Below are 7,852 nucleotides of genomic sequence, written 5' to 3'. Positions count from 1 at the left end.
TAAAGTGGCATTTTAGGGAAAAGCAACATCTCCTGTAGACTAACTGAACACTCAGGAAAAAAGTGGACAAGGTTTTGGGCACGTGGTTCTGTGTAATTAAAAGGAGCACACTGAATGAATGGGCCTGGAGTAAGGGAGGCAAAAATAGAAACAGCCATCTGCCAGTCCGCTGCTGGATGGCTAATTGGGAAGGCTCAGTTCTCAACTGCTAAACGTCCTGCCTCATTTCCTTACAAAACAGAGACAGCAACGGCCATCTCCCCTGGGGGACTGGGCACAGCTCAGTGCAATGGGGCACCGGGGTGGGCTCCCCTAATGCACTTCTGCCGCGGGTAGGATGCTGCTGCGTGTGCCAGGAGGCGTTTCCGCCCTGAGAACCACCATCTTCCTGTGGCCAAGAAACAGGAAAAGTCCTCATGGCAAAAAAGGTAGGGAAAGGACTTGAGACAGGTTTGTATCTGTTGTCTCTGCCTGCTTGGGCAGGAGAATTTCCTTCACAGCAAACAGCCCAGCCACAAAGCCTGAAGGAGAGAAGAGGCAGCCCAGCTGGGGCGGTTGGATTTATCAAGATGAGAACCTTACATTACTCTGAGACATTACCTCTACTAATCGTACTTGAACGTTATAAATATATATGTAACCGTGTACGTAATGATTGATTTCATAGTTCCCCCCACACATTGGAAACATCATTAATGTGAAGCTATAGACAGGAGTTAGTCCAAATTAAAGGCAGGAAATTCCAAGGTATTGTTCTTATGGAAACGGTGACAGCTGAATTATATGGGCTTGTTAAGGAACTAAAGATAACCCCATTCAGAGTAGATAAAAAACATTATGTATGAGCAAGGAAACTGAATTACAATTGCAGTGGGAGCCGTAAGTCTGAGTATCTTGACTGTTGTGTGCAGTAAATGGAAACTCCACCATGCTGTTATATTAATTTGGTGTTTTTTCTTTAGGGAAAAATCTTGAAATTCTTTGCCTTAAAACTCCAGTGGAAGTAATGGAGAGTTTTAAAACCAGAAGGGTTCAGACACGGGGATTCAATGCCCAGTTCATATAGGTAAGACGAACTTCCACGTTGATTGTTTCTTCTGTCATGGTTTGGTGGTGGGTGTAACTGTGGGAAGCAGCCTGAGTCGTCCTCAGGCTCACTGGGAGGAGACTGCCTGACTTGTAAACAAATACTGGAATTCATTTCTTGCTGATCACAGCCTCTTCCTCTGGGACAAAAACCATGGCCAGGATCTTGGAGGATAAAAGCCATCTGACAACATCCATGGCACACCTCAAGGGCCCAGTACTCCTACCCACCACAGCGTGTGTCTGCTCACAGACAGGGGCACTCACAGGCTGCGTACAGCTTCCCAGCAGCTCTCGGGATGACCACTGGGATGAAGGACCCAACGAATCTGGCTGCCATCAGCCATGCTGCACCCTTGCAGCTGCCAGGCAGTTGGCTTGGCAGAGGATCTTGGGGGAGCACTTTTGTCTGAGGAAAGCATCCTCAGTAGACTTCACTGTTACCTTCATTTGGGGACCACTGAAAGAGGCAACAGGTTTTGGTACCTGCTGCCCCTGCTGAGTGCCCATCCCGAGGGAGCATCCTGGCAGCTGCTAACCCCAGCTCCAGGCAGGCAAAGGGAAGGAACCCCTCTGCCAGCAAATTTGGGAGGGGATGGTCTCCTTTTAGCATCAAGTCAGAATTTTACAGTATGAAAACCTGATAAAAAATGTATTTCAGCTGGTCATTGTCCATCCAGGATTTGAAACCTGGCATCAGTGCACTGACAGCACTTTTGAGACCCAGGGCAGTAGCCAGTGAGCCAGGCTTTCCCCCTGGGATGGGTCTGCCTCAGCTCTGGCAGTAAATGATGGCTGGGCTTTCCAGGGTGGCTATGGGAGAAGGTTTTTTGTAATTTTCTTTCAATACCCCTACTAGCCACTAGTTTCCCTACTTTGACACAGTAATCAGTTCAAGTTTTGTTGCCATAACGTTACGCACCTGGAATTTGAGACTTTGGTTCTGCTTTGCTTTGTTTTCATCAGGCTTGCTTGAAATACCATATTTAAATGAGAAAACCAGCAACGCTGTAGAAATCTCAGCTGTGGGCTGTGAGGCCGTAACTGTGTACAGAGTTTGGCATGAGGCACTGGGACTACCTGAGTTCGTTAATTGCCACCGGTAAATATCAAATAGCAGTATGCGTAGAGAAGGTGAGCGCGGAGGACAGAAAGTGGTTTTACCCTATGCTGTAGTATGATTCATGCTTTTAAGATCAAGATTAAAAGTCTCTGTTAGGTTCCAGACTATGATTTTATTTTCATTTACATCAAAGGATTTAAGAGCCTTCAAACCCCAGCATTTTTAAAAATAACTTAAAACATACTGTCTGGCAATGTGAGTCCCAGTTAGTGCAGAAGCCAGGCTCTCCTCATATAAAGCAAATAACTGAAAAATCAGAATTAAAGAAATACCTTGCCCTTTAATTTAACTCTGACAGCTTGTATTGTATTTTTGTTTCAGGAAAAAGACTTTATGAAACGTGGGCTCTTGTAGCCAGGACATAGCCCTGGGTGGTAAGCCTACAATCAGCAAAAACCATGCACCATAAAAGCTTGTGCAAAGATTCAGCCTTGATTTGAATTTTGGGGCTTGTTTGTATTTCAAAAGCAAAGCTACTGAATTGCATCTTGAAAACCATATTCCAGTGCAAGTTTTGAGAAAACACAGCCCAGGTTTGATCAAAAGGTTCTCAAGTCTGCAAATTTTTGACAAACCTGATGAATGTTTACAGTTTCTAAGTAAACCCCAAACCAAGTGCATTTGCATGTGCTGGCATCTTGCTATGGAGATTTTTATTTCCGCTCCCCACCCCCACCCCCACCCCCATCCCCCACCGGTTCTTGCCAAAGCCTCTTCCATGCCCTGGAATTGGGCTTTCAAAGTAGGCATTCTAATAATTTTATTGATAAATGCGCCAGCAGGCACAAAAAAAAAAATAAATATCTACACGCAAATGTAATATTTAGCTGTATTTGTAAAATGCCAAATAAAAAGCAATTTTGTATTTTGGTTTAATTTAATGTCCCTTCGTGTGGATCAGACTGCACAGCGTTGGCTTGTCCAAACCGCTAAGATAATCCTTACTGCATACAGAAATATATTTTAATTACAGGGCAATAAATATTGTGCCTTTTTGCTTTATGCATTTTTTTATCAGCAGACAAAAGCTGACATTTATTTTACTGATAGCCCTATATTTCCCCTCCCGCTACCACCACAGCAGAATTTCCCTTGCCCAAGGAAATTGAGAGGATCAGAGCACATCTGATGTTCCATTAATTTAAAACGGCTGCCAGGACTTGCATATTGTAGCAGCTTTAAAGTGATTGAATTTGGATTATTTCAAACTCTGGAAAGTCCTGCCTCGCCTGACAGAGGCATATCAAGTGACAAAATAAAATACAACCCCACGACGAGATTATCTATGTGTACACATACCCCTTCCTCGCACACAGCCTTACAACAGGCAGATCAGAAGCAATGGGAAGAACAACCCTAATATTATTTTTTTCCCCTTTTTTTTGGTAGCAGGCCCCTTTTTGAAGCTGTAGCCCAGCTAAGTGGAGACACCTGGTGTTTGTTGCAGCAAATTCACTAAAAACACGTGAAAGGGGCAGGGGAGAGCAGGGGCGCCCTGGCCGCTGCGCAGCGCTTGGTCACATGCGGCCAAAAAATTCCTCTGCCCCCCGCCTGCCGCCTTCCCCCCGTGCTCCCCCTGAGCTGTAGCGCTGCCCCGAACACAGAGGGGCTGTCACCCATCTGAGGGTGGGGAGGGAGAGAAATTCACCCTGTCAGGTGCTAAAGGCCAGTGCTAACCTTGGGGTAGTAACTGCCCTGTAAATGCTGAGTGAGTAGCTTGTGTAACGTAGTTCCGAAAGCTGAAAAACTCTACACACGGCCAAAGGAGTATTAAAGTTTCACTACAAAAGAAATATTGTGGCTGCCAAGGCCTGATTACTCATAAAATCCGCAGCATTATCACCATCCATCACCGCTGTTCTTTTAATGACCAAACTAAAAAGAGAGACATCAAAGTTGGGGCGGCAGTGTCGTCGTCGTTTTTCGAGAGCAAAGTTCCCTAAATATAGGACAAATACTAGAGCTTGACATATTTTTTGACCAGAAAAATTGAAAAATCATTTGAATGAATCACAAAACATATGTTATGTTTTGCTGTAAAAGCCATGAAGTTTATGCAGTGCTCTATTATGGTGACTGCTTGGCTTTTCATGCATTCCTAAATTACCATGTAATCTAAAACCTTGTTTTCAGCTGCTCTATATTGGAAAGTCCCTTGCAATAATCAGGATGATTACAGGCTAGTGTGGAGAACAAAACTTGTTTGTATTATTGCAAATAAAAATGTAGTTTATCAGAAATTTTACCTTTCAAGGGAAAAATAAAAATAATAATAATAATAAACTTTCTCTTTTTCCCTTGCTGGAAATATTTGAAGCATGGAATTAATTTTGGCCACTCTACGGCTTAAAAACACATGGATACTTGGTGTAAAAATATGTTTCTTTCCTGTAGGGACTTGACTCTAATTGGTGTGCCAAAACTATCTCACAGAGATTTCATTGTCTTATCTACTTACATCATCTTAATGCGATTTTATTTTACTTTGTCAAAGTCATATTAATGTAAATGTGTTCTTGATAGCAAACAGAGTTCTTTTTTATGCTAAACAGGATTCAGCTGACTCTAATAAAACAGCTTGCAATCCATTAGACTATAACTGTAATATAGTTATTTTGTTTCCCAAATAAAGACTGTGTCAGAAAGCTGTATAAGGATTTTTGTCTTGTTTTTCCACAATAATTGCTTGGGTGGGGTTACATTCTGATCTTTAAATGAATAGTATCGCTTGGAACAAACACTTCATATATCTTTTATCTTCCCCTTGCAATACAGTTCTGAGTTTTCTTTGAAAATGCAAAGCTACTTTTCCAGATAAGTCATCAAAATGTTTCCAAAGTATTTTAACTGCCAGATTAACTATATCTTGAATACAAAGATAGATGGTTTACATTCTTTATGCAGAAATCCTGCCAATGCATAGCAACTAGCAACAAATTAATTTCTTTTGCAACAGTGAGAAGGAAAAAAAAAAAAGAAAAAAAAAAAAAAAAAGAAAACCCTGCTTTGCTATGCAAAGCTCAAAAAGGTAAATAGATATTTAAAAAGAAAATAAGGTTACTTGTTCCGAAAGGGTAATCTGTAAGCAAAGAACAGAGGATTAAACATACATTTGCTCTCTTTACAGAATCTGCATTCTAACCTTCTCTTAATGTATTCAGCTAATTAAGGACTGCAGTGACCTTGTGGCAGATTTTGAAATCTAGGAATTTCTTTTTTTTATTATTTTTATTTCTTTTAATGCTGCCTCCCCCACAGAGCTTAATACAATCTGTTTCAGGTCAAAGTCTGTTTATGTCAGCAATGTTCATACTACACAACTAAAATGTTTTAATGCATTTATCAACTGGAAAATATTGCAAACATTTCATTTCCTTTGATACAGACACAAAAAACCCTCTGCCTTCATTGCAAATTCTTGTTCGTATGAATCACTCTGAGTAATATTTGCTTTAACTTTCGTGTGGTTCTACAAACAGCCTTTATATGGCTGGACTTCAAAGCTGGTAGAAATAAAGGTTAGAAATGTGATAGGAGTAATCTATTATTAGGCATGAAACGTTAAACCACTTTTAGTTATAAGCCTTAAAACCTGAATAATCTGGGTTTTTAACTTGCTGCATATTTATTGTGTTTTCAGTTATTTAAGTCATTTAGCATGGAGGGACTGTTTTGAACAGAAATATTTTCCATGGGAATACGAACCACAATTGGGTTTAATTTTTCCTAATATTTAATTTAGAAAAACTGCAATATTATAACGGATGTCTCGTATGTCGAAGTCGAAATGCTCTGCTCAGTGTTTCTTGCAGTGTAAAATTAATCTCTTAGCAGCACGCTGACCCGAAAGGCAGGTTTTATTGACACAGGATGGGGTGAAGGGAGGGGGGTGGGAAGGGAAGATAAAATCTCGTTCTTCGAATAGCAGGGAGGAAAAAAACAAAAAATAATGTTGAGGAATACCACAGCCTGCCATTGACATCAAATGACAAAAAACCAACCCAAATGTGTGTGTGTGAGAAGTTCCTTGGACTGAAACACCCCACGGTTCCCGCCTGGCTGCCCCGGTGGCAGGGATGCTGGTTGTTAGCTCTGTCCAGGGGCACTGTGCAGGACGGGGCACATTGTGCCCACATGCTGCCGCCTGCGCCCCTTCCCTCCCCTTGGGGTATTCCTGGGGTATTCCCGGTGCAAAGAACACACCGATGGTCTGAGAGCAGCCAGATGTTGTGAGGGATTGTGATGGGTTTGGGGGATTCAAACTGTTCAGCTGATGGAGGGATAGGAACAACTTCTCGCGTTGGTTAACGTTTTGTTCTTGGTTAAGTTTGGGTACTAATACACTAGATTAAAAATAAGCCCGACAGCCGAAAACATGTAACAGTTCAAGCCAAACAGGTCAGCCAGAAATAAACCATTGCCTGAAATTCCAGAACTGTAAATCCTCGTAAGCCTGGGAAAGCACAGGGGTACAGTCTGGACCCAATCCTGGTCCCACCAGCACCGGTGGGAATTTTGGCACTGATGACACAAGAGAAACTTGTTTCCTTTTTCTGTTGGTTTCAAGCCTAACAATTTTTTTTTTTTTCTCCTTAGATCCCGCTGTGCCAAGTTACTACGGCCGCTGCCCCGTGCAGGGCGGGATGGGCTCCCCGCAGAGGCACAGTGGGCTCAGCACTGCCACGTGCCCCCAGCCCCTCCTGGGACATCGGCTGCCTCGGGTCACATTGCCAGAGACTCCTCGGGGCGTCTGGAAAACAAACCCAAAACACCAGGGTGGGTAATGCCCAGATGCAGAGTGTACATGGGGAGGGCGGTGCCTGCAGGCTGCCCTGCTCTCCCATCGGTGTCACGGGGGGGGGGGGGGGGGGGGGGGGGGGAGGAATTTGGTGGCTTTGCTCACAGCAGCCTGGGCGATGGTCCCAGGACAGGCACAGGGGCAGAGCTCAGGGTCCCGCCTGGGCTGGGTCTGAAGGAGGGAGGGATCTTGGGACCTTTAGACGGATGGCAAAGTCACCCATGCGTGAAAACTGGAGAAACCAAGCGAGTCCCCTGTGGCGTGGTGCTGGGAATGGCTCACTCAGCAGCAACTTACCCGTCAGGGAGTGGAAAACTCGGGCTGGCTATTTATACTTATGTCAGCGGAACAAAGGGGACACACCTACCCATCTCATTGTACAAAAAAGGCATCAACAACACTGCAGTCTCCACCTTTCCTTCTCCAGTGCTTCTCTAGCACCCCTGGTCCTGAGCCAGCCTGGTTTAATAGGTTACCCTGCAAACACCGGGACTGCGGCACTGCGCAAGGCTGCACATTCACAGGGAGCGTATGTGCACAAAGCCGTAACGGCTGCAGACCAAGGAGGGGTAGCCCTGGCCAGCAACGGCAAGAGAAGTTAATATTGCTGGGGAAGGTGGAAACATAATTGAAACCGTTTATGCCGGGTGCATGTGGGACTGAATGAGGCAACAGTTTCTGAGCAACAAATATCTGTAATTCACTTGTCCTGGTCTTACAGACTTTTAATTTGCTCTACAAATTTGGTTAGTTGGAGAACATGTAAACACCAAGAACTGTACAGGGCAATCCATTAAACATTAACTTATTGTAGACTTTGAAAAAAACACAACACCACTCTTATG

At 43.7% G+C, this 7,852-nt stretch overlaps 1 long non-coding RNA gene across 2 annotated transcripts; it reads left to right on the top strand.

Annotated features, from left to right (window-relative positions):
• The first annotated feature begins 855 nt into the window (after positions 1-855).
• On the top strand, positions 856-6,979 carry LOC121094102. Of its 2 annotated transcripts, none has more exons than XR_005829749.1 (3): positions 856-1,066; positions 2,053-2,188; positions 6,806-6,979. It is a non-coding gene; the product is annotated as an uncharacterized LOC121094102 (long non-coding RNA). The 2 variants fall into 2 exon arrangements; XR_005829748.1 differs by lacking the exon at positions 6,806-6,979 and adding an exon at positions 2,531-3,144.
• Positions 6,980-7,852: the final 873 nt, after the last annotated feature.

The sequence above is a fragment of the Falco naumanni genome, chromosome 9 (assembly GCF_017639655.2).
Source record: "Falco naumanni isolate bFalNau1 chromosome 9, bFalNau1.pat, whole genome shotgun sequence".
NCBI lineage: Eukaryota > Metazoa > Chordata > Aves > Falconiformes > Falconidae > Falco > Falco naumanni.
This window is presented reverse-complemented; position numbering and strand designations above follow the sequence as displayed.